The sequence below is a fragment of the Sinohyriopsis cumingii genome, chromosome 3, assembly GCF_028554795.1.
Source record: "Sinohyriopsis cumingii isolate HCF-2022 chromosome 3, ASM2855479v2, whole genome shotgun sequence".
Classification (NCBI taxonomy): Eukaryota; Metazoa; Mollusca; class Bivalvia; order Unionida; family Unionidae; genus Sinohyriopsis; species Sinohyriopsis cumingii.
In genome coordinates this window covers 98,220,289-98,247,884 of record NC_142963.1, presented here as the reverse complement: position 1 = coordinate 98,247,884, position 27,596 = coordinate 98,220,289, and the positions used below count along the sequence as shown (strand labels likewise).

Sequence of the window (27,596 nt, the reverse complement as noted above, 5' to 3'; positions counted from 1 at the left end):
AGTCGTTCTGCTCAACGTCTGACTGATGTCGTTTCCCACTTTAGGTAACACTTCCACACGGCGTACGTAGAGTCTGGCTTCTAGGATTTTGGTTTTGTAACCGTCACTATCAGCCATCAAATGGAAAGCGGCACTGCTACGATTCAGTCTCAGGCGGACATCCACCCCGTTCAGCAAATACTTTTCTTGCAACCACATGTCCAAATGCAAACGATCCATCAGTTCTAAACTTGTGTCGGCTCCCGTGATTCTCTTTCTTCGTTCTACAAATCCATCATTGTTGTCTTTCTTTTCATCAGTTTCCAATATTTCAAACTTGGTAGGTTCGTCAGCTTCCCATACCACACAGGCATTGAGATGAGTGTTCTTGGCATCTATTCCGTACGTCAAGAGATTTTCCAGGTAGGCACGATAAGGGTAAGTATCCATGCTGCTACTGACCAGTTTGTTATTCAAGTACAAGTCCACTCCACTGAACAAGGAATGCATGAAATTGTTGACGGGAGCTACTGCTTCATCGTCTATAGCACCTCCAGTCTTATCTAGAATTTTGACTTTCAGGTACAAGTAACTGCTATTCAGATCGATGTAATCTTCGGGCTGTCCTTTGATTTCAAACTCGATGGGAGCGGAATCGGTCAGTGAGGAGACGGGGTGAAATTCCACCCACTGGGATTCTTGCATCGTCATCATCGTGGGGGGCATGGCAAACAGATCCAGTTCCGTCTTGGAACAAGCGCAAGATTCTCGGTGCATCATTTTTTTGTCTCTTTTCTCAATAATCGAAAACGTCTAAGTCTCTAACGGTTCTTCTTTTCTTGGCCTTTCTAGCTTGAAGTCTGGTGAAAGGGTGTTTTCTTCGTCGTCTCTTTCTGCCTTGTCCTTGCTGAATGCCTGACTCGGTAGCGTGCAGGGCATTTATAGGTGTTTCTCGGTGACCCAAAATGTCTTTGCCCGTTTGCAGCAAGACATTTTTGCCTGCCCTCATGAAGGCTTCTTTAGGGTTTTGTTTGTCGATGATGACATTTTGGAGAAATTCTTTGCCTTGCGTCAGTGCCGCATCTTTCAAGGCGTGCAATCCGCGTGTCACCATCGGTTTCAACACCGGGACCACCGAACGAAAGGCCGATTTTAACATATCTCCTAAACCGTGTCCTCGCTGTCGAGCAACCCCTCGCTACACTGGATACATGACTTACGAATCGTGAGAAAACCGTTTTCGAAAATGGAGTTTCACCGTGACTTTTCCTTTGGTGAATGGAATATTTTGTCCCAAATCTCCTTTTATAGTAATGTTGACCGTGTCCAAATACGACTTACTGACAGGCAAATAGTGAGGATGGACAAATTCGCGGTGGACGTGGTAAGTGTTTCCACCTTCCTCGTCAGTGTTCGTGGCAGAATCCACTTTGAAAGGAATGACACGCAGTAACGGTACGGAGGTGTGTCCCACCACGTTATACTGCACCACATCGGAGTACACAAACATCAAATTCAGTCCTTGGTTCAGTTCTACCGGGGCACGAAATAACTTGCTAAAAGACTCGTTGTCGTAAACGATGGGTAATTCGCTTTTCTTTATCATGCTCATTCTCAGGTTCATCTCTCCGCCCAACATGTCATACAATTCAGGACAAAATAAAATGGACAGGATTTTACTCCGTTCAAATTTCATCAAGAAGCGACGAGCTGTTTTGTGGTACTCCATGGTGACACTTTTGTTAACATGCTCCAAAGCTTTCAGAAACACGACATTAAACCTGGAGGCTATGGTGCTGACCAAATGTTGACCACTAAAATATTAGCCTGGGGAAATGAACAAGTGATAGGTGGTGTACTTTTGTGTACGGGTTTTCTTGTCATATTTGACATTGCTATCCATCCACTGTTGCAATTGTTCGTCATGAACTTCCACATCAAAAAAATTTTGATTGGGAAGGACATTGAGGACTTGGGTCGGGTGAATCATTTCTACTAAAGCCACTTCCCAATGGGCTTCGTGATCTAAGGGGATGGCTTGAGGTAATTTGGCCGTGTAACAGCACAACGTGTTCTTGGGAAACACCTCCATGGAACTGTCACTGGGTAAGGTTAAGTAAAATTGGTTTTGGTGACTCATAATTCCAGAGTTCTGTGGCTGTCCGAGGGGTTAGTGGACGTCATAGGCGTGTCTCCGACCAAAATGGGGTTCTGGTTGTGGTTGGAGTGGTGACTGGCACTGGTACTGGACACAAGGTTCCCGTGGTTCCCGTTCGAGGTGAATTTCAGGGAGGGATTAGGAAGCAGGTAACCGATGCAACTGCTCAATAAAATGGTCCACAATTGTTTGTCTCCTTGTTGCAAACTCAAATTGGCGATGGCTGCCCCGATGACACAATACACCACGAAGATTTGGCAGAAAAAGACGATTTGCGTTTTAGGAACACGTTCTCCACACCACACCCACAAGGGTTGTTTTTGTAAATCTTGCACAGAAGAACTGGGTGAAGGAGGAGTGGTCAACGTAGCTGCGTCTGTGTGAAAAGGCATGATGGTCACTTCTTTTTATAGTCGATGACTTGCGAAGCGTCGATCCAAGAATCAAAACTGGGCGGATATCCTTTCCAACGTACTTTGACTTCTTTGACACGTCGTTTGCCCACTTTACGGGTTCTGCGTTCGAGAATGCTTTCGATGTCGTACACGTCGTCTTCTTTTTTGGTGACACGTTGTAACTCGGGCAAATAAAACGTTCCTTTGAGCACTTCTCCGTTCATGTCTTCCAATTTATAGACGGCAGGATTACGGCCATGCACTCGTCCAGTGACGCGAAACAGTTCGGTCGTCCAGTTAGGTAAGTAACCTTTGTCAAAAGTGCGTTTGGTTTTGCCAATGCGCACCCAATCTCCTACGGCCAACTCTCCACTTTTCTTGGGGACAGCCGTCGTCGGGGACGTACCAAACAGACGCTCAAACACCAGCACTTCGTTGTCGGGAGTCACGTCTTGCGGGGCACGTCCGATGCTTCGATGGTAAGATTGGTTGTACGCTTGCACCAGGTGCGGTAAGATGTCGATGTACTTCAGAGTGTGGTGATGCGTAAAATATTTCCACATGCGTTCTTTCAAAGTGCGTTGAAAACGTTCCACGATGCTGGCTTTGGTTTCGGGATTCTCGGTGGTAAAAAAATGAATGTCACGTTTCTTTAATTCTTTTTGGAAAGCTTGGTTCAGAAATTCGGTGCCTTTGTCCGTTTGCCATCGAAGAGGGTGACGACCGCTTTGTTTCAACACCCGTTGCAGGGCTCGCACTAACTCGCTGCTCGATTTGGAAGTCAAGGGTACGACCCAAGCAAATTTGGAAAAGACGTCGATGACACAAAACAAATATTTGTAGCCACGATTGTAGCTGGCCAAATGAGAGACATCGGCTAAATCGGCTCGCCATTGATGATCGATGCCTTCCACTCGGGTGCGACTTCTGGCAAACTTGCGTCGAATGGGTTTGTGTAAAGTGTAGGTAGCTTGTTCTTGTAACCATCGTTGCACTTGAGGTAAACGGAGACTTTTCAGTTGCGTTTTGGCAGCACGATACAATTTTTGAACTCTTGCGTAACCTGCAGGATGGGAGGGATCGTAGTAAATGCTGGCTAAGACTTTTTCCATTTTTTTGTGTTGGTTGGTGTGTTAATAAGGCACCCACTCTTGGAGGATGCTACTCTTTTTCTCTTGGGGTATTTTCTTGGATTGTAATGCTTTGCGTGTGCGACCGGCAATAGGTGTTGAAGAGGAGGAGGATGTCTGAGCGGGGGATATCGGTTCTTGTTTCACTTCTGTCTTCACTTCTGTCTTCACTTTCTTTTTCTCTTGTGATGAAGAAGGGGTGGCCATCATCTTTTTAATCCATCCAATTTTGGAGGTAGGTGGTGTTGTTAACTTGCATACTTTTTCTGGTGGAGTTTGAAACCCTTCTTCTTCTTCTTCTTTTCCTTTTTCTGTCTTGGTCACGGGTACTGGTGGTACTGGTACTGGTACTGGTGATGGTGCTGGACTTTTCATCAAGGTCTTAAAATCTTTCAGAGTGGGTAGAGCTGTTTCGTCTAAAGCTTTCTGGTGAAAGAGTTGCAGTCGTTGCAAGAGTTGACCGTACTTTTGCGATTTTTCTGTTTCGGACAAATCTTGGCGATCCATCAAGGACTGCAATTCGTGTTGTAACTGGGACATCTCGCTCAAATGGGGATTGGGAGGTAAATGCGGGGTGTGTTGTTCTTGCCACCGATGGTATTCCATCCATCGTTTGTAAGGCACTAAAGCTAGTTTTCGTCCTTCCATGGGGTTGTCAGGGGTCGATTCTGAGATCTTGGAACTTCCGAGGCCTTTTTATCTTGCTCCCACCAGTCCTCCCAACATGGTTCCCAAGACTCCTTTCAGTATGGGGCCTAACAAGAGAGGTAAAATACCTCCACGTTGCACTAACATCTTCTTTTTTTAACGAATGGGAATTTTCTTTTGAACCATTTGGCGAAGAACGTGACGATGTTTGCTTAAGCATTGTTTCTGGTGTTTGGACAAAGGGATCGTGCCTTTCAAAACGTTCAAACAACATTCGCACACGGTATCGATGACCTCTTTGGAGGCCGTTTGAATGAGTTTTTTTCGTAGGGGTGGAGAAGCTTTGGACAGGACAGATAACATGTCCCCATGTTTGGCTAAACGTGGTGGCAGTCCTTTCCTTTTCTTTCCTTGGGGTTTTCTGGAGGGTGACATCTTTGAGTCTTCAGGAGCACCAAAAAACACTGATACCCTACTCGGTCACAGTCCTTTTTTATACTGGAACGCGTCGCCACTGATTGTCTTGACGTCGTATTAGTTTGAGGACAGGCATGACACGTCGTGCAGGGGTACGTAACGGACTAAATCGAGCCAGTTCTTGCTTGGACAAATCCAGTAAACCTTGTAACATGCCCGATCTTTCTTGGACTTTGATTTTGGGAGAAGGTACTTTGTGAGCAGCAGCCACTGCCACTAAATTGGAAGGTCCTGCCACTGGGGAAGTTCTTTTGGGGGTCATCAATGGAGAAGTTCTTGGTGTGATCAACGTCTCCAAGTACTCTTCAGTTCTGGGTGTCATTAACGGAGAAGTGGACAAACATGAGGCTGCCGGAGACGCAGTCACCGCCGTGGCAGGTCGTGGTTTGCGAGCGTAAGGTTGCGTCCTGGCCGAAGTGCCTCTCTTGCGACTAGTTTTCTGTGGACTTTTCTTTTTCTGGGGACTTTTTCTCTGTTTCTTTTTCTGGGGGCTTCTTTTCTTTTTCCGGGGTGGTGGTGTCTGGTCAGAGGAGGGTCCTGCCACTGGAGAAGTTCTCCTTGGGGACCTGGTCTTTTTCTTCTTGGGGCTTCGTTGGACTTTTGTCTTGGGTATAACTTTGGGGGCATTAGGATCCCATCTTAAGAGTGAGCGAATGATGACCCCTCCTAGAGTACCGCTCCCTCCAGGTTTCAAAATGATTTGTTTTTTTGTTTGAGTGTCGATGCGGGGATCGGCCAGTTGGACCAAAGCGACTTTGTTTCGATCAAAAAAGCGTTTGGTTTGATGAGGAATCTGAATGATTCCTTGGAGTAATTGACGTGCCGTCACCGTGAACCATCGTAAGACTTCTTTGAGACTAGCTTCTAAGACACGAGCTCGTGTTTGTGGATTTTTTTCTCGACTGATGCCATACAAGGCACGAATCAATTTGACGGGAAGATGCGACTGAAGGGACGTCATGTTCGCACTGAGAGTGAGACAGACGAAAAAGGGTCTGAGGTTTTTATAGATTTTTTTATGGGGAGTGAAATGAAGTCGAGGACGGAGACGTGTACAGGACAGGCCCTCCGTCTTGGCACCAGTGGTGAAACAAGTGGGTACGAAATCGCAAATCCTCGGGAGTCGTAGGTTTCAAATCGACGAGTAAATAGGCGTGTGGCGTTTGAGTGGCATCGTCGTACGCCTGAGTCAGCCAAGGCGTTCCTAACTGTTTGGCTAAGACTTGCACTTGCGATTTATCTCGAGGGCTTTTAAACAAGACCACGTAATGCGCATTGAGACTGATGGTGCGATGGGCTTTACTTTGTTGAAACAAATTTTGGGTGATGTAAACGACACTGGCATTACGGTGATGCCCTTTGCGCGTGAACCACAGTTTAATTTCTTCTTCGTCTTCTCCTAACATGTCGTCGAAAATGACCAAATGGGTTTGACGGGAGTCAGAGACGATACCGTCGTCTTCTTTAGGAATGCCTTCCACAAACACGATGGAATCGCCTTGACTTTCTCGCAAGAGGCTGTACGCCGATTGCCACTCTTTGTAACACCACACGATTCGTTGAGGGGGTCGATCGATCAAATTATGTTTATGTTCGATCAAACGTTTGACGAATTCGGTTTTGCCTGAACCGCTAGGTCCAGCAATGAGCATGTTAAAGGGATGGCAAAGATACAAAGCCTCCCAACTGGCACGATCTAAGTGTTCGTCGATGACTTTGACAGTAGAGGAAGAGGGAGCAGAGACAGCAGAGGTAGCCATGGTGTGAGAAATGTCACTTGTGACACGAAAACAGACAAGACAAGAGTTTATATACTTTTTTCAGAACACGTTTATTGAATGTTTTTTTTCAAACATGAATACGAAAGACAAAAATACATAAAAGCCAAAGGCTTAAGTACAAGAATAAAAGGCACATGATAACCATGAACGTGGAATAAAAACAAGTGTCTGTACAACAACCACATGTTTTGGGTAACGTTCTAACCAGTTCTATAGTAGGGGGTAAGGTCACACAAGTGTCCTCCCGAAAGGGTCTTTCAGGCCTGTCCACGACAGTTCCGTCCTGGGTGACGGGTTCTTCTGGCACCGTCACTAACACGGGTTGAAAAGTAACTTTTTTCCTTGAATAACTCTCATGCATACTGGGCCACCTCTTGGGTCCAAGCCAAACCAATCTGGTTTCTTCTTCGTCAACGACATGGTAAGTTACTTCAATGAACAATGAACTATCGATCTTGCCTAGGGTTCCTTTTTATATACAGACCAATACCGACCTGACCGTACGGCAACGTAAAGTGATTGGGAAGTCGCACTCGCTTCTGGTATACAATTTGATAGACTTTTTCCAAGGGTCGACTGACGATGTGGTGAGTGGGTAAACGTACAATCTTGTTCGGTTGATAGGTGGTCACTTTAAAGTTTCCATCCTCTCCCGATTGCAAGGCTTCTTTCAATACCCCAAAGTTGACCACTCGACTGGTACGATGATTCAGAGTCAGTCCTTTCACTTTGCACGTCGTGTGCACTTCTCCTTGTTTGTCCCGGTATTCGTAGCCGTAATTTTTGGGGCCGCCACTGACGAAACTTAGAATCTTGTCGTCGGGATGTTCGTCTGTCCAGGCTCCTAAACGGTCTCCTTCGATGTCAGGGTGATGTTGAATCGGGTGATGGATGTAAATGCAACTGTCCGTGTCAAAGTACAGGACGCGTTCTTCTAACAGTTCTAAAGCTTCGTACAATTTTAAGCGAGCATGAGCTGTCACGTTAGCCGCAATGATGACATTTCCAAAAGGGTCGTCTTGTACAAAGTCCAGATCTTCTTCGTAATTGACCAAGATCAAATCCTCTCGAACGACGTCCACGTGTTTCATGTATTTGGTTTTGTCGTGAATCATCTGGAAGTAGCGGGATGGTTCTGTCAAATATTCCGTCTTGGGTAAACACGGTCGTTGTGCCATTTTACCCCACAAGCAATTTAACATCACTTTGGCAAACGATCGCCTGCCTTCGTTTTTTTCGATGTGGTCTAAAGAGATGCCTTCTTGTTCGTAGTATTTCTCTTTGAATTGTATTTGGTCTTCGGGAGTGTGACACCAGGAAGGATAGCCGCTGACTTCTTGTTTCAGTTTCAAAAAGGCATCCACGTAGTCGGCGAAAATGCCTTTCTGAGTAGGGTCACCCTTGTGGTACTGTTGTGTCTTGGGAAAGTGGCAAATTTCGTACACTTCTAACAGTTGGTATCCCATGTCCAGAGCTTTGAACAATTCCACGCTGACCCAGGTTCCCGTCAAGGCCCGTTCTTCCTGGCTGTGATGGCAAGGTTGGTCCTGGTTGCACGTTTCGGCACAAGTACGGCACAAGGGAAACATCAGTTTGCCTTGACAATGGTGAGGTAAGACGGGATGGTATAGGTTCGTGGGAGGCAACACTTTGCACTTGATCAAGCCTTCGTATTGTCGAATGTTTTTCAGGTCGATGTGTTCCGTCAGCAATTGCGGGTGCCCTACGGGAAAGCGACAATATTTGCACACGTAGGGATACAGCGAACACACGTCCAAGTATTTGATTTCTTCTCCTTTCTCTTCGTCGGCTTGGTACAGCAAACAGGTGGCATTGGTCCTTCCTCCGTACAAACTATCCCTCGGGTTCAACGGGTCCATGAACTGGTAACTTTCCACGAGGCGTTTAAACTCGGGATCGGTTTTCAAACGGTGATCTCACTTGTGTTCCCACATTTCCACCACTTGGTATCCTTGCTGTTCTAACTTTAGGCACCGCTGACAAGTGTCCTGGTACAAGTCTTCCATGGTTCGTTGTAAAAACTGATTTTTAGTGTCACGGTCAGGGTAACAGACGGGACATCCATGAAATAAGCAACCGTTAAACTCGTACACGATCTTGGGGTTTTCTAAGTCCCAGCCATCGACCGAATACGTTCCGATGGTCTTTTCGCCTCCTCCGTTGCGGGCATACTGAATCCATTTGTCTTCCTTGTCGCACAAGTAATGTAACCAACGTAGGGCTTTGACCGAGTATTGACGTTTGAGAAAGTGGATCGTTTGAGGACTGATGACAGCCACAGTGTTTTCAGGCATGAATCGTTGTCGATACACTAAGGAACACGCTTTGGCAATGGTGCAAGCTTCTTTCAAAGGATCGACCCCTCCGTGTTCCATGAACAGTTCTCGAAATTTTCCACAGCAACGTCGTAAAATGTCCACGTCGGAACGACAATACTTTAGCATTTCTTGCTGAAAGTCGAAAGGGTCCGAGGCGTGAGCCTGGTACCAAGCGTAGAAAGCTTCTCGTTGTTCGGTACGCATGTTGTCGGGGTCGTAATAGTGAGCCTCAGGTAAATGGGGTAGAACGGCGTGTTGATTGGCTTCCGTATTGAAAAAGTGTGGAAAGTACCCTTTAGCCATTTCTGTCATTCCAAACGTTTTAGGCATTCGGCTCAAAGGCATGGCCAAGTAACTCATCGAATCTTTAAACTGCACTTGTCCCATTTGCATGAAAATGATTTTGGCTCCGTTCAAAGTCACTTAGGACGCTCGGTGCCTTGTTCCGTATAGTATCTGAGAAGAAACTGTCCATCGTATCCGGAGAAATTGTGAGCCATCACTGTGGCATGACGATGACAATCTCAGTAACGTTCGATGTCCTCTTTGCTCCACGTCTTGTCGATGGGGTCTAAGACCCATTGGGCAAAATCGGCTAACGTGTTCGGTCCTCGAAAGATTTGTTCACGTCCTCCAGGAATCTTGCTGCAGTGAGGGCAATGACTGAAGATAGGTTCTTGAATGCACTTCTCGCACGCTCGATGAGCCACGCAGAAATTAGGAATGTGAATGCCGGTCTCTTGCATGCATTCGAAATCGAAAAAGATGAAATTGCCTTTCTTCTTGTGACCGTCCTCTTTCTCTGGTGGGGGTTGGTATTTTTGCACGTAACATTCGTGTTCCAAGTCCACGATGTGGTGACAAATGTGATATTTTTTCTTTCCTCGACATACGTGTGCCTTGGTACTATTGGTACGTATGCCTTGTCCACAGGTAGGGCACAATCTCAGGAGTTGACAAGCACATTTCTTCTGTGAACCTTGTGTTTTCAAATGTTGTTGGTAACAGGTAGGGCTGACAAACGTGCGCAGACAAGTCGAACAAGGCACTGGTTCTTCGCTCAGACAGGGTGGAGAAGCCAAACATCCTGGGCATTTCCATCCACAATGCTTATGTTGCTCTCGATTGTTATAACCATAGTCACATTTCTCACAATAATAAACATATCCCAGGAATCCAGTGATACTGGTAATGGTATCGAAATGGTCATCGTGATGATAAACATGAATGTATTTTCCGTCCTTAAAATCCTGGCCTCGAAACAACAGAGACCCGCGCATTTCTTGAGGGTGCACTTTCAAGGTGTAGCGTGGAGCTAGGGCATGTTGCAATTTTTGCATCTCAGGAATGCCACAGGGTGTGTCTTTGGACAGGCCAGCTTGTTGCAACAGGAGTCCTGCTTCGTTTCGTTGTTTGGTTCGGTTCGATTTTCGAATGTTCTCCCAGGTTCTTTTCCATTCTACCGTGTCGTTCTTGTTGGCATAGGTTCGTCCCACCACGATGGCACGGGCTAAGCACATCTGGTCTTGACGGTTGTTAATTCGGACGAGACTCTTTTTGGTGTTGCGAAGGTCGTTCACCAGTAGGACCTTTTTGCGTCCTGTCCCTTGAGGAAGAGAGACGTGAGCCATTTTCAGTGTGGCTTTACCATCGGTGATGTCAAACTGGTCATTAGATTGTTGTACGTGTTGAATCTTGTCCATGACTTTGGAAGGGGTTAGTTCTGCGGGTCTGCTAAACTCGATCCAAACAGGGGATTTCAAACCGTCGTGATCTATGGATAGTGTCAAGCGATCGTCTTCTTTGGGTTGACATTGTCGCTTGAGTGAGGTGAGCAAAGAATCCCACATCTCGGTGATAAACCCTTCTGCTTTCTCCAAGGGTACGTCAGCCTTGAAATCTTTAAACTTCACCGTGTAGGTGTAAGCCGTGGTTCTAAATTTTCTAGAGGAGCGCTTTTCCGTCTCTCGAATGGAATAGTACTTTTCAGGGTTGACTAAGGGTGGTGAACTTGGTTTAGAGGGTTCGGATTCTGGTTCACTCATGTCCTCTTCAAAATCACTGGCATGAATTTGTGCCAAGATTTCAGCCCTGGTACGAGGCGATAGATCACGTTTCTGCCTCTTACTTTCTTCTTCTTTCTTCTCGAATGAATAGGATCGTTTCATCTTGAGTGCAAAACGTCAAATGACTCAAGTTTAAACACCATAGACTAATTTATAGTCATGACAAACCAGCGTGTATAAAAGAGTGTGTGTCTTGTCCTTTCACTATTCATTTCACTCTCAAACCGAGCACAACGATGGAAGAGACTACCCAGATGGAACGTTTCGTCAGAGCTTTGCGAGGGGTCATTAGAAAATTCTCTTCAGACCAGCCTACGGACTACTCTCCTTCCTTTCGAGATAAAAGTCAGGATACTTGCTATATCTGTCAGAAGAAAGGGCATTGGTCTTCAGAGTGTCCAGACCGTCAAAAAAGAAAAAAAACAGGGGCTAAAAAAGACAAAAGTCAAGATACCTGTTATTATTGTAAAGAAAAAGGACATTGGTCTCCAGATTGCCCAAAAAAGAAACAAGAGGAGTCAGAAGAAAAGAAGGATTTGGAAGAAGAGAGGGATTCTTCGAAAGAAGAGAGGGAATATTTAGAGGAAGAGGAAGAAAGAAGACAATTCTATTTACAAGAGGCAAAGAAACAGGAGAAGAAAAGAAGAAGGGAAGAAAATGAGGAAAAAACGGTGAAGAAATTCAAAAAACAGAGAGACTAAACAAGGAGAAAGAAGAAGTGTTCTGTTGTGAATTGTGAATTGGATTGTAAAAAATGGATAAAAGAATACATTAATGATATAAGGTAAGTGTCTTTGAGTTTTGATTTTAAAATAAGAAGCTACACTCACGCACTCATACACAGACACGTACTATAAGGGTAAAATGGGTGGGGTTTATTTTTGAGTTCTTGGCAAATTGAAATTGTATTTCTTTTCGAGAAATGTGGGTGGCCCTGAAAAGGGCCTTTTTTCTTTATGGTGTAGGAGTGAGTTTAACCAATCAACTTTAACTGCCTTAAGCCTTTGCCACGGCCAAGGCCTACTTCTGATGATTGGGTTGAAATCACTAAGGGTGGTACGATATGCTTAGTCACAGGGTTGGCGTGTTTAGCTCGGGAAGGTCGTATTCTCTTCGGTCGTGATAAAGAAGTCTGATACATTTGTTTCAGACTTCTTAACTCCGCTAAAATGTCCAACAGTACCGTAGCCGTTTGATTTTCACCCTCTTGTTTCTTTGCTGATACTTCTTCTTGCTGTTGTTGCTGTTGTTTTTTTTCTTACCTCTTCTTGTTGCTGTTGCTGTTGCTGTAGGAGAAAAGCTTGTTCCGCTTCCTTTTGTCGTTGCATAAATTTCTCCAATTCTTCTTTCTGTCTCTGTCTAAAATTCTCCACTTGCGGTAATGAAGAATGAGACGAAGGTTCCGGAACAAATTCTTGCGAGGTAAGAAAATCCACAAAATCCCAATGTACCTCTTCTGAAAGTAAGTCCGGGTTCCCTTGGGCAGTCTCCCCTGCTGGTGCACCCCAATGGATCGTTTTCTGAATTTCCGTCATGTTGAATCACTGTCGCATAGATTGACTGCACACAAGCGCTAGCGAATCTATATAGACCAACTGACGTCACAGACTAATCTCTTCGGATTGGATGCGGGCTGACTGAATTTTGTAACGCGTGTTTGGATTGGTGAATGAACTCAATCCGTTTCAATCCTACCTCTACCTATAAATAAGCGCAGTTCACTGCATTGATTCACCTGTTCTCGTCGCTTCAAGATGTGGACCGATGTGCAATCTTCTACGCTTGTGTCTTCCATGATGTTCCGGACGGACATACCCATGTATGTCCGATCCAAGTGGACCGTTGTCCACAGGACAAACACCAGTCTGTGGATACGTAGGATCTACGTAGAAAGACAAGGATGCCTCAAAAGAGTCCTGATTTACGGTCCTACAGTGAAACGCAGCCTAAGGACAAGAAGAAGACAAGAAGAAGACCAATGCGGTGCCCTTTATGTTAATGGATACATTAACATAAACCCAAAGGCCCTTTTCAGGGCCAGCCATATTTCTCGAAAAGAGATAGCCTTTCAATTGCCTACCCATTTTTTAAATTTAAATTTAAATTTAAATTTAAATTTAAATTTAAAAAAAAAATAATCCCATATTCAATTCCCCTTGTCCCTAGACAAACCCAAACTCTATTCCCCCATGTTAATTTCCCTTGTCCCTAGACAGACCCAAACTCTATGTTAAATTCCCATTGTCCCTAAAGTGACCCACGATTTTTCTCCATGTTAAATTTCCATTGTCCCTAAAGTGACCCAGGGTGTTTTTTAATGCTAAGTCCCATTGTCCCTAAAGTGACCCCATTTACTACTTTGAAGAGTATGGTCTCGTTGCCATAAAACCAGCCATTATTTTCATAAAATCAGGATAGAGAGTGACATTGTGGTGAATGGGAACAACGCTTCGAGATAGGCGTAGAGTTTTCCATGGGCCGTCACCGTGCAAATCCGTTGTTGTTCTAGGAATTTCACTAGTGGTTCCAAATGTCATCTTTTCTCTGAAATTTTCAGATACTTGCGTAACATTATCAAGACATTTTGAAAACTTCCAAACAAGAACTCCAACCAAGATAACAGAAACGATGAAAACAGCCATCAAAGATATAAAAATAAATAACACTCTCCTGCTCCAAGCCGATTGAGTTTTCCCTTTAAAATCTTTAACATCCATGCTCTCCATTGCAAAGATTGTGTCACAAGATCTAACTTTATGGTTATATAGTTGACACCCAGAGATCTCTTTGTAAGGTAAAACTATCGTATGTATATATGTATACAACCTTTAATACAAGTGTAAATTAACACTGGACTTAATGTGCATTATATTTGTCAATGGATCGGTTTGCTCTAGGAACTTTAAGCGTCCTTTGAACAATTAAAATATTATATTATTAATTTCTGATTGGCTAAAATAGCTATAGCATACGGTAAAGAAGTCGATATAAGGCACACGTATGAGACTTGCACGATGTCGGTAAGTAAACAATTGCTTGCAACTAATAGATAACACACACACACACACACACACACACATATATATATATATATATATATATATATATATATATATATATATATATATATATATATATATATATATATATATATATATATATATATATATATATATATATATATATATATATATATATATATATATATGAATGATACCTACAGAGAGTAGCTGAATGATTGGGAAAATATGACCGCAAAGGGAATTAAAATAGTACGATCTTTTTGAGCTTCGTCCACGATTAATGAAATGATTACACCGAGAGCTTAAAAGAAACTAAAATTATATTTCTGTCCATATATATTAACTACTCTAAAATTGCGCTACCTGTCAAACGTTAGTACGACAATGACCCGTTACCAGGTGGATATTAATAGATACTCGTTTCATCTAACTCCACCAATTACTCTACCTGTCAGACTTGACTAGCACAGCACATTGACCCGTTAGTAGGTTCATACAATAGATCCACGTTTCAATTACCTCTTAAAAATTAAAGAAGAGGACCATGATGATTTCTATTGTTGTTGTTGTAGGGTTTAACGCCATTTTTCAGCACATGCTCGGCTATACATGGCGGCCAGTATCAACGGTGGAGGAAGAACCCGGGAAACCCCGGAAAAGAACCTCCGACCCACGGGAAGGTATTGACAAGATTTCTCACATACCCACATTGGCCGAAAATGATTTTTGTTACTGTTAACAAGTGAGAATATAATCTTTAAGTAAGAATATATGCAAATAAATCCAAGATTAAACATTGAAGTGGAAATTAATCAAACCAACTTAAAAATGTGAAACTGTGGGACATCTAGCTATAGTGCCTGGTTGGTATACGATAAGGTCGGAGACAATAACCTCTAACACAGAGTGAAAGTAAATCACAGAACGTATTACAGAGCCTTTTAATGGTTTTAACAATTAGCAGTCGTGGAATGTGGTCAGTTGAGGGGTATCTTGATAAAATCAAATTAGGTTTCTTTAATAAAATGTGCAAAGCTAACGGTTCACTAGCATGGAAAATTATGTTCAACAGAAGAATTCTTGACTTTCTGATACACGAGAGCGAGAGCGTTGGTTTTGTTTAAAGATATATATCGTGTTTTTCTGAAATACCAGCTTGGCGATTTCTTCCACCTATACGTGAACACCCTATATTCTGTCCCGAAACCAGTCTGGAGGAGCAATATTGAAAAGAAAGTTCACTGCTGCGAAGAAATATTGTGGAGATCTAAACTTGAAAGGAGACCTAAACTATTACATTATGCAAGTGTCCATACTAATCTTGAACCACTTACTCTCCTGAAGCTTGGTAAATGATTTCCTTATAACAACTGGACTTTCGCTAACATTGTCTATTTAACAATGTGTTCGATTTCATCAGAGAAAGAATATAACTGTAAACTCTGCAAGAGATTAACTACAGACAGAGCCAATCATATGTTAATATACTGCTAAGCCCTAAACGATGAACGTAATACTATGTCTGAAGAAAAAAAATAGATGCAATAGACATACTAGACTCACAGTGGCTTTTTTGTCCGGATAATGACTCGTTACTTCATATCTTTTTGGGCAAGAGAGTGGACAGTTTTGATTCTATGGATGATCAATCATGGCAGGCATTCATGTGTATGGTGGCTGAAGGAATATACGCAATGTACAGAAGAACAAATGAACTTGAAAACGATATCTGATATTATGCTTGTTCAGTAAATTAGGGAAATGGACCCATTTCATTTCTATCTTATAAATTATTTATAGGTGTTCTAAATGAGATATAACATGATAATCCATTTAAATCGTTCCAGTCGAATGTAAATAATTCCAATTCCTTTATTTTCCTCTCTTAATCTGTGTTGCATATATATCTCGTTTGTAATGAGTTCTCTCACTCATGTGTTTAGATATTGCGTTTTCTTTACTTTTGTCGATATATATATATATATATATATATATATATATATATATATATATATATATATATATATATATATATATATATATATATCGTGTACTGCAAGTCCATTTATGTCAAGATATATTCCTATCTTTTCTGTACTAACGAAAAATTAACTGAATGAAATCTCTTCTGAAGAGGAAATAAAGTCACACACACACACACACACACACACACACACACACACACACACATACATACATACAATACATACATTCATACATACATACATACATACATGGAAGGACAAATCCAGACATCTGCTCTAACCGTGTAGAACTGGCTTTATTCGTTTACGGTACATGGAGATAACTCGTCTTGGTTTATTGTTGCTCATATCCACACCTAGGATTTAGGTATAGATTGTCCGTAATGTTGTAAAATGATCTTTTTATTGGCATCGATTACTAACACAACTCGGACCATTACATTGAAAATCATCGATCTGTTTGTAACAATTTTATGATGTTAGTTTTCTTGTTGAAACTGGAGTTTCAAAGGAGACTTCTATTGGACAGTTTTCTTACCGATATGCTAATAATTGATAACTAAATGCATCTACACGTTCTATACTTGTACGAGTCAACCACATTGATCTTTGGAACTGACACATTTAGGACTGTTTCAGGTTATTCCTTCTGTTGAGTAGCAATAACTGTTTGATACCTCTAGTGATCAAATCTCCTATCTTTGAGTTCCTGAAAAACGTTGCAGAAATCGGCAACTTTAAAACTTCTATTTCTTCCAGAAACATTGCTTTCAGCTGTAACAAAATGGTTCAGACAGGATGACGTATTATCAAAAAGGCATCATCATTTCTAGAATTTATAAGATATTTCTCGGTGACAAAGCTTAATGGATTTATACTCATAATATTGTATTCATAAGAAGGAATAACATTTTTTAAAGTTCAATTATCATTTTTGTAAAAAAGATTTGAACCCAGTTTCAGTTTCTGACTTGTAATCTTTAGGATGTTTAATGATGTATGCTTAAATGATGGAGAGAGAGAGAGAGAGAGAGAGAGAGAGAGAATTACAAATAGACACCAAACAGCAAAAAGTGCTATAAATGGAGAATGCTTGCTAACATTAAATATTTTTATATATAATACAAATAAATAATGTAATATTATCATAAACGGTTAGATAACACACACACACACACACACACATATATCTATATCTATATCTATATCTATATCTATATATATATATATATATGCCGAGCTGGGGGGCACACAACGTACAGCATCACGTGAAAAGATGCAGTGTTATGTACTATTATGACTACCAGATGAAAATTCTCATACGCTTGTGATGCAAGCAAACATTATGGATGCTATGACGACCTTAAAATGTAATATCGAATTTATGTTTTTACCATATTCATAACATTATTTGTATTGAACCTGATAAGAATCAATTAATAAAGTTTAAATGGTGAATATGAATCTGTATAGATATTTAAAATTCATCTGTAGAATAACTTTAGGTATCAATGGTCCTTACTTAATCCATTCTGTCCGACCACTATTGCCAATAATATTACCACAACAATAGTACCTGATATAATGGCAGGAGTGTTAGTGCGATATCAAATTTCATATAAAATCAGCTTGGTGCAATTACTCTGAAATCACTCTTTGAGGACGTATTGTCACTATAAGTTACTAAGTTTGAAGACAATTTGTATCATGCAAAGTTGCACAGAGGCGGGGGGGGGAGGATGGCTCATTAGTCATCATGGTTGACTGACATCAGTCATAATGGTTGTCACCGTGGTGCCAATTATTATTTTTGTAGCCAAAAATATCACTGAGTTCTAATCTAGAACATATTCAAAAAGCGACAGCTGCTCCAACCCATATAAAATATATTTTGCACATGTCCTTGTAAAGAATCGACTTACAACGATAACTTTATAAGATTTCGGCGGATATACATCTACAGCAAGTGTCATTAATGACATCGTTGGCACACTGTGTTAAAAATGGTTGACAGCGACAACGTTGCCATACCCACGATGGCTGAAATCGAGCTTAACCAACTCTTATGTATATTTAATTTGCATTGTTTGTTACCTTTTATGTTTAGGGGTTAATGTAAAATTGTATAGCTGACCTTGTCCAAAATCAGTGATACTTGCGTGAACTACAGTGTTTACCTACTCTGACTGTAGGATAAATATTAGGATTATTATCTTAAGCTGAGTCAATTACATTGTGTTTGCCATGTTCTTTATTATATTTTTAGTAACAGCCTACTAAATATAACTAAGATTTTATTTTAGAAACATTCTGAACCTTTTTGGATGAAATTTTCCATCAGGCAATTGTATTTTAGAAAATGCTAATTGTGACCTATATCAGGTAGAGGAGTATAAACTATTGTTTAATGGGAATAATTATATATTCCTGCAATAACATTTGAGGCAGAGTCTTATTGTTTGTCTAGCATTTCAATTTGACTAGAATTCATCTTTTTAAAAGTATTTAGAAATAGAGACTTGGACTTGTAGTGAAATTCAAATAAGTATATATTCTTGGATAACATTATTGTGATTCAAGGAACGACGGTTGGCACATCATTACTATTCAAGCCATCACAGGCACATCAACACTTAAGGCGCTGATTTATTTTGCAATGCCACTAAAGTTTATTCAAAACTTTACAAATTAGTACATGTGACAGAAATTGTAGGATTATTTTGGATTAATTTCATAATAGCGCACGTTTCTTTTTGCGTGTTCACTTTGCATTCTAGGGAAATTAATTATTTGTTAAATTTTACAAAAATTGCTGGCTTTCGCGCTATTCTGCTACTTTGTTTAAAGACCATGGAGTGGTAACACACAACGTGGAAGAAATGGAGGAACGGTGTGTAGCGAGACTAATGCAGAGAAGAACTAACGGTCAGCAGGCCATTCAGCAACAAAATATACTAGAAAAAAAAACCCACATCAGAATAAGAAAAGTCTACTGCAAAAGCGTTTATATCAATTGATAAATTCTGACGCGATTATTTGTTTCGTCGCTGAGTTGCTGCTCTGCATCAATGATTTTATTTCAGAGGTAACATTGTGGCACGTATTTTAAATTTGATACTGACATTAATTTGTAATTATTTTGCACGCTGTCCTTTGTTGCTAAGTGAAAAGAAAATGTTCTAAGTTACCAGCGCGTTCTCAAATTTCAATCGAGGGAGTAAAACGCAGTGAAATACTTGTTTTCGTATTAAAAGCTATACTGGTCCCAAAGGTTGTATTTGTTTGTTCTTCTAGAAATACAGGACGAATTCGCTAAATATCATCAACGCCAATGTTGACATTAACTTGCATATTTTTTAAAAGCGTGCAACAAATCCGACAGAAATGTTATCCGTTAAATGAATTTTTATCAGGCTTAAAATCTATTTGTTTCGCTGCAAGTCACATTATCTTTAAAACATATTTAACATGACTTAGCAAAATAAATCCCGTTGGCGTCATTGACTTTAACCTGGCTACCTCAGTGCGTAACGTTGCTAAATCATAAAGGTATTTTGTTAGTATCTTGTCGCAAATCCATAAGAATCGAAATAAGTTGCTGCGCGGCCCAAATGCCAATGATTCAATGTGTACCAGGCCCCCGTGCATAATCCAAGTTGATATTTCCATTTTCAAGCCTCTTCGGTATCATATCTCGCATATACACTCATATGAGGTATCCAAGTCGGGAAGATTTACTTCCCAGGATGAGTTCAAGCAAATCAATGGCGCGGCTTTCAATAAAATAATACTCGAAATCCTTGTCCACGGACAAGGCGCCTCTACCTGAATCCTGGCAGCCAGACTCCGCTCCTTTCTTTTCGCCCGTTTCCAACAACCCTTTTAAAAGCCATTTCCGAAGCAGTTCCGATATTCTCTAACACAGTAGCGCTAGCGATAGCTCGGGCCATCTCGGCTGAAATGCTGGAATTGCTGCCAACCATCCCAGTAATTTCCGACGCGAATGGCTCCGAAGTTAGTCCCCGTTATAGATGTTGAGCTCGGATTATCTTCTTCAGTTGAGTATTTCATAGCTGCATCATATATAGCCATAACGGAGATCGCTACACACATCTTAGCAATACTTCACATTGGATTGCGATCAAGCGTCTTATTTTTAGAAGCTGACCCGGCTACAACGTGACTGAGAAAGTTTGGAGCGTATAAAACTCAATGTGCAAATAAAGCATCGATAAATAGTGTTATCATAAAACCATTCCAACGTAGCAATTTTCAAGACACAATTGCCGTGATACTTCTTTATTCCGATGCGGTTTTTAATCGTGCTTTAGGGTAAATAGGGTAAGACCACAGACTGTCTTGTCTCAGTATTGTGACGACCAAGTCAACATCGTCGAAACAGGTTTTAATTTCTTTGCCGTGAGCGTAATATTGGGCGCTCATGAACAACGTCACGATGCCCTTGCTGCCAAAACCAACTCGGTCTCGAGCCGCGCGTGAGGTACTTTCTTATTTGTCGAGTCGACATACAACCTCGATGAAACCTTCACTTGACATAAAATAACAACTTGCATCATAAATATGCATTTATATTCGCTCCTTATATATAGGAGCACCAACTTCATAAAACGATAATGAAAATCTCGTTTGCTGTGATTTGCACTGGTTTGTCCATGTCAAGTCGTACACTTCTTTGATTTTTTCGAAGTTATAACGTTTTATCTGATGATGTATCGCCGTCCTCGTTTGCGCAGTTTGCACAGGGACAGTTCACTGTCCAACTCTAGATTAAAAATATTATTATCCTGTAAGTCGCGTGATTGCTACGTCACGGCTTCTTTGATAACTTTACTGATTGCCGCTGGATTCGATGAATGGATGCATAGTCTGTGTGCAAACCTCTCTCGGTGGTAAGAAAGCTCTGAAATTCTTGATCGGCATGTAATCAGATTGTCTATCACATTATTTTACAACGTCAACGACGCGCAGAGGAAATTGTTTAGCAAATGTAGCTAATTTTGCCAATAAGATTGGCTCTCCTCTGAATGTAATTCTGCGAGGACGTTACTAATGCATTTTCATAATATGTAGCATACGAAGGCAGGAGTTAATTAATTACACGTACAAGTACCACTCGTGTATGCACAACTGTAATGTTATAAAAATATTTTTCACAATGAAATGCGGCACAAAATGAGTTGCACTTAATTGATGCGGTCACCAATGTAGATTTTAACCTTGAAGTTGTTCTGAAGAAGTAGATGTCCATGTTGATCCATATGTGAAAAATAAATCGTGTTATTTGTGGATCAACACACAGAATATATACAAGCGTGGCCCGTGCGATGGGTATGAATACAACAGTAGGTACAACTCGGGAAACATTATGCCAAAAATATATAATTTGTGGGCAAATCCAGTGATAGCGGTCGTCGTAGTAATGTAAACAATACAGGTCGGAGTATGCATTTATATTCTGAATTCCTTCGGGCCAGCCTAGCAATGTTCTGATCGATGTTGCAGTTATTTCAACATAATATTTCACGGCGAATACTAGCTTTGGTTTATAACTGCATCTTGCCACTATGGATTACGTGCTAGTAATGGCGGTAATTAATTCCGTTTCGTACGCACCCGTGGATAGTCCAACCGTGGACCATATCTTGGCAACATCTGGCAGTTTAAAATATCAGCGAGATATTTTTAAGTAGACCTCAAACAGCTTCGATCACAAATTAAGCAATTTGTTATAGAAACCATTGACGTGTGCATAAGCGACTTGGTGCTTATCTCGCCGATAGAAAAGCCAAGGCCGAATCTGGCCGGGTTGCAGAGTGTGTAGCCGTCGGTTTATTTCGTAAAGTAAATTAAAATCTATAATGATTATTCACTAATCTAATCGTTATCGCAAATTTCGATAAGGATTTCCTCACGAGCCATTGCCTGTCCCAAGCCCAGATTAAAATGAGCATGGTTTGGCGTGGGGTTAGCAACCCGACCCTATAAACCCAACTTGCTACAGAACCGCCAACAAGAAAAACCAGAAGCTGGAAGCCTGACTGAGGAATGGTCTTCCTCTGGTGTTATGTATATTTGATTTAATTTATATCTGATTTAATTGTTTGTATGTTTTAAAATCTTTCTATATTTTAAGTTCAATATATGTCAATGTCAAAACAATGTAGTTTTGTTTACCAGGAACTCACACTTTTTCCAGAAAATAGATTTACCTTCACTGTTCATTTTTGTGAACATAAGGTTGACCTGGTTCCCGACCTTAATTCAAAATTAGTAACAGCCATGTGAACAAGTTGTTTGTAATTTATTTTTATTGTGGGAGTAATAAGGTTGAGATCGAGGCTGTGTAGGATAACTTGCCCTCGACTTGTAAATAGTTTTTAGTGAAGTAACAACTTTTATTCTCGGAGAAAAATGTTTGGTTCTGATGACGTGACCCTTATCCGGGTATCTGTTTTGCGTAAAATTCAAGTTTTAAACCATCATTTTAGAGAAATAATCTCAGTTGGGGTTCTAAACACTGAGAGGTAAAGGTGTTTCTTTTGTTGTGTCATTTTGGGAATTACATATTAATGTTGATTCGAATTATTTTGGATTCTAAAAGATTAATTCGTTTCTCTTGAAATATTTTTGAGTGATTAGATTTCCAAAACCGGAGGCTTATTTCTTATGTTTCTACAAGGAAATGTAGCAACAACATTGAACAGGATAAATTATATTACACGTCATCGCCATTCATCTTGGATTCTTCGTTGCGACTCGAACTTAAAATCATTAGAAAATTTCATTATTAGGTCTTCTAAAATTGTATTCGTGGATTATTCTTGGATTGTTTTTGATTTGATTCTTGAAACCGTAAGTTCTTATTTTTTCATTCTAACAGTATTTTTCCAGGGAAATAAATTTGTTACATTTTTCAAAGCTTGTTGTTTTCACTCTTTCTTGTGTTACTGTTTATTCAAGCCTAAATACGTAGCACTCGAAGGCTTATGACGCTGTGTGGTGAAAGCCGCGAGCCCGCGGATTCCATAAAGAAAACAACCCATCTATCAAGCAGGAGAACCGACATCGCAACATGGAAAGTGAGGACAATGTATGAGACAGGAAAAACAGCACAGGTAGCAGCAGAGACGAGGAACTGCAACCTATCCCTACTGGACATTAACGAAACAAGATGGGCTCAATCTGGACAAAGAAGACTAATGACAGGAGAGATCCTTACGTATTAAGGACAGGAGTAAGATGACGCGCCTCATACACAGGGGGTGGGGCTCATGATGTCGAAGCAAGCATATAGTGCACTGATAGGATAGAAATCCTCAAGGCAACTTTTAGGACCAAGAAAAAGAGAATAAAGATGAACGTCATACAGTGCTACGCTCCAACAAATGACGGCGAAGAAAAAGATAAGGACCAATTTTATAACAGACTACAGAATACAATAGAGAACTTCCTAGACAAAGACATCAACATCCTAATGGGTTATTTCATTGCCATTCTGGGTCAGACAATACAATGGGGATCCACGGCCTGGGGAGGTGAACGAGAATGGAGATAGATTCTCAGACCTTTGTGCTCTGAACTACCTGGTCATTGGGGTACCATCTTTCCCCACAAAAGAATCCACAAGAACATATGGATATCATCAAATCATGGGACAGAAAATCAAATTAACTACACCTGCATAACCAATAAGCTCAGAAGATCCCTGCAAGATATGAGGAGGAAGAGGGGAACATTTGTAGCATCTGACCACGACTTAGTTGTCACAAGGCTAAAACTTAAACTGAAGTGGAACTGGATGGGTAGAAAAGAGAAGAAAATAAAGTATAACATCCGCCTTTCGAAAGATGCAAGTCTGTCAGTACCAGGGAAAGACTTCAACCGGATCTTCTTGGAGAGAATGAAGGAGGCCGTCGAACCACAGTTTCGAGACGAGTAAGCGGGGTTGCGGCAGGACAGATGTTTACTGACCAAATACCGACTGTTCGCATAATAGTCGAGCAATCGTTGGAGTGGAATTCTTCGCTCTACATCAACTTTGTCGATTATGAGAAGGCATTAGACAACGTGGACCGAGATACACTGTGGAAACCTCTTCGACACTGCGGTATCCCAAACAAGCTGGTGAACCTGATCAAGAACGCTTGGAACAGAATGTCCTGAAGAGTCATTCATGCAGGACAAGACACAGACAGTTTCCTAGTGCGGACTGGCGTGAGGCAATGCTGCTTGATGTCACCGTTTTTCTTCCTTCTCGCCATCGACTGGATTATGAGAACGTCCACCAATGGGCGGATAAATAGGATCCAGTTGACATTGTGGAGTCAACTTGAGGACATGGACCTTGCCGATGACCTAGAGTTCTTGTTCCACAGTCAGCAGCAAATGCATGATAAGACCAAAGTACTGGCAGCCACATCAACACAGATATATCCTCAACATCCACAAAGACAAGACAAAGATACTCAAGATCAATTATGTCAGTAACACCCCAGTCAAACTGCAAGGAAGTCCCCTAGAAGATGTGGAGTCCTTCACGTACCTGAGCAGCATTGTCAATCAGCAGGGTAGCACAGACGCAGACGTAAAGGCAAGGATCGTAAAGGCGAGAGTAGCTTTCATACAGCTCAAGAACATCTGGAGCTCTAAAGAAATTTCCTTGACTACTAAGTTCAGGCTGTTCGACTCCAACGTGATGTTTGTCCTACTGTATACAGCAGAAACCTGGAGAACCACCAAGTCGACCGTAAAAAAAGTTCAGACCTTCATCAACAGCTTCCTAAGAAGAATTATCTAGATCCGCAGCCCAGCCACCATCAGCAACGCCAACCTGTCGCAGAGAACCTCTCAGCTTCCGGTAGAAGACGAGATCATGAGGAGAAGGTGGGGATGGATAGGACACACCCTACGTAAGCCGCCAAAAGACATTACCAGACAGGAATTGAGGTAGAACCCTCAAGGCAAGCGGAGAAGGGGCCGACCAAGAAAGAACTGGCGACGTGACCTTGAGGTGGACATCACTAAGCTGGGTCACACATGGAATCAGCTCAAGGGGATGGCACAGACCAGAACAGAAGTCTCTGGCGATCTTTGGTTGGTGGCCTATACCACGGCAGGGGTGACGTACATAACTAACTACTAATTTCACCATTAGTCTCTTATATGTGTCATGGTCCGTAATGGCATGGACAAGTAATTGTCTAAAAATAAATACTGCTTCGTTGATCACTGTTTCGGATCTATTACCGGCTCCTACCAACCCAGCTAAAACTTCTAACTGTGACGGCAGGTCGTCGTGGGTGAGAGACTTATCTACTATTGTTCGAACCACTATTACTTGATGAAAACCGCACCAACCTCATTGCCTGTCACCGAGGGTCTTTAATTATTTTCTTCAAGAAATTGTTGAAAGCCTCAGTCTTTGTAACTTGCTTTTCTCTTGTCGGTCATTTTTCTGTAAACCCGGTTAGGCCTAAATTATTTCATTTTCCCTGGTAGTATATGTGATATCCGTCCGGTGTACTGAGTCGAAGCAAATTCAACTGGGTCTTTGAGTATCATTTCTCACTCTTCGTTATTAAAAGATTGCACAAAAAGCAGTAGCGGTATATCATGCCCAGATTTCAGCTTGCTATGGTAAATTCCCAAGTATTTTTAATGTCGACGGGTGGCTTTTTGACCCTCTTGAACCGAGCGGATGTTTTCACAATCTGACCAGGTTCTTTAACTGTTCCTATCATTACGGCAGAGGCCAGTTTAGTTTTCTTCGTAGGGGCGAGCGTCGCGGCAGTGATTTTTTCTGTGGTTTTGATCAACTTGAGACACTTATCTGTGAGACACTCGGTTAGCTCTTTCCAGGCTGATTGTGGCGACATCAACGCGTACGGAAATATAGTCGCAAAGAATATGTAGTTTATCTGACATTATTTTATTATGCGGATAAGTTAGAATGTTTGCAGTCAATGAAGTAAAGAAGTTCTCAAAGCGGTGTCCACGTTGATGAAACAACACCAGTATAAAATTAGTCATGGAGAGTGTAGAGTGATTCCAACTTACACTTGTAGAACGATTGGTTAACGAAAACTTTCTGCCACCGTGGCTGCGTTAAATAATGCAACCACCCCAGCATTTAAGAGCGGTGCTACGAGGGTTTTATTCAAGAAATGTCAGGACGATATTGCTAAGTTGACGACCTGTTGATTATATTATCAATACGGTTCATTGTAAGTTGGAGCTGCTAATGTGTAAATCGATCACGCGTCATTTAATGTAAAATCAATTTTACTACTGACATAGTAATTAATTGGATGACGCGCGAACGTAGGAATGTCACCGACAGTCCCATCACAACAACCACAACATATGCTAAATTTGATTATTTGATGCAATCGTCGACGATCAAGATACACTTTGGATACTATGTAGTTAATCCTTGTGAGATGCGTTCCGTAATTGCACAGCCAAGACGCTATGTTCTACATTTGAGCGCCGGGTTAACGGCGTTAGCTTCAACATGCACGATGTCACTTCGCACAACGTTATTTGCATGTGTTGTCCCTGTGATAGTCACGGATGTATTTTGTATGCCGCTATCTCCGGAATGATACTTATACCAGAACGCGTCGATGCAAACTGACACTGGGTTGCCCGTGGTAATATTTTTAAAACATGGTTAACATCGCCGTGGAAATTTTAAAGTAGGATTCCAAGCGTGCTTGTTATGCTCTCCTGGTTGATAATTCCTCACCGTTGATGATATTGCTTTAAATTGTAGAGCGTTTCACCGGTGATGGTGCTGACAAAAATTGGTGGTTTTAGAGCCCAGTTAAGTGCTACTACATAATTATGTCTAACAGTAGCTTGGTCTACACTCTTTGAGGTCATGTTCACGTCAGGCGTTCTTAAAATGTTTTAAGACTCTGTTGGCGACGCAATGTAGCTGTAATTCCTGAAGTATATTTCTTTGAAGAGATACTTGACTAGAGTTATTCCAGATATTTCAGCGGACCTTATCAGCAACAATTTTTTTTACAAAACGTATATTGAACTTTTACATCAATATCGCATCCTGCACAAGCATTATGACATCTTTAAGAATAAGTAATGTATGCATCCAGCAATGTTAGCTTGCACATTTTCGATCATGCCAGGACGTTTTTTCTCTGATAAGTAAAAAAAAATTTTCCAATCACGATGCAAGATCATTAATATTTTTTAATTCCTAGATTTAATGGTTTGCTTCTAACGGATGTCCCAGACACACCAAAACAAGGTTTGTTGCAAACGAGTATACTTTCTGACTGGTATTTACTTGTGAGCAAATCAGTAGAAGGATTGGGGGAGGGGGTTCCTTTGGCTTTTCTTGGGAAGGAGCGCCAAAATTGACCCTCGCTTAAATTATTCATCACTGAGTATGTTGAATGATAATTAAATTCACTTAGTCCTGTAAGTATGTAGGTATTCCTTTTATACCAAATTTCGCTTAATACTCTTTGTTAGATGCACACTGAATCGCCTTTAAAGAGATTGAAAACATTTACAATCCACGTTTGGACGTTCTACTCATTTCAGTGAAAAAGCATCAGTTCATCTTA

At 41.3% G+C, this 27,596-nt stretch overlaps 1 pseudogene; it reads right to left on the bottom strand.

Moving 5' to 3' along the window:
• LOC149803365 (aminopeptidase A-like) overlaps window positions 1-19,931 on the bottom strand; it is a 57,215-nt pseudogene extending 37,284 nt beyond the window's left edge.
• Window positions 19,932-27,596: the final 7,665 nt, after the last annotated feature.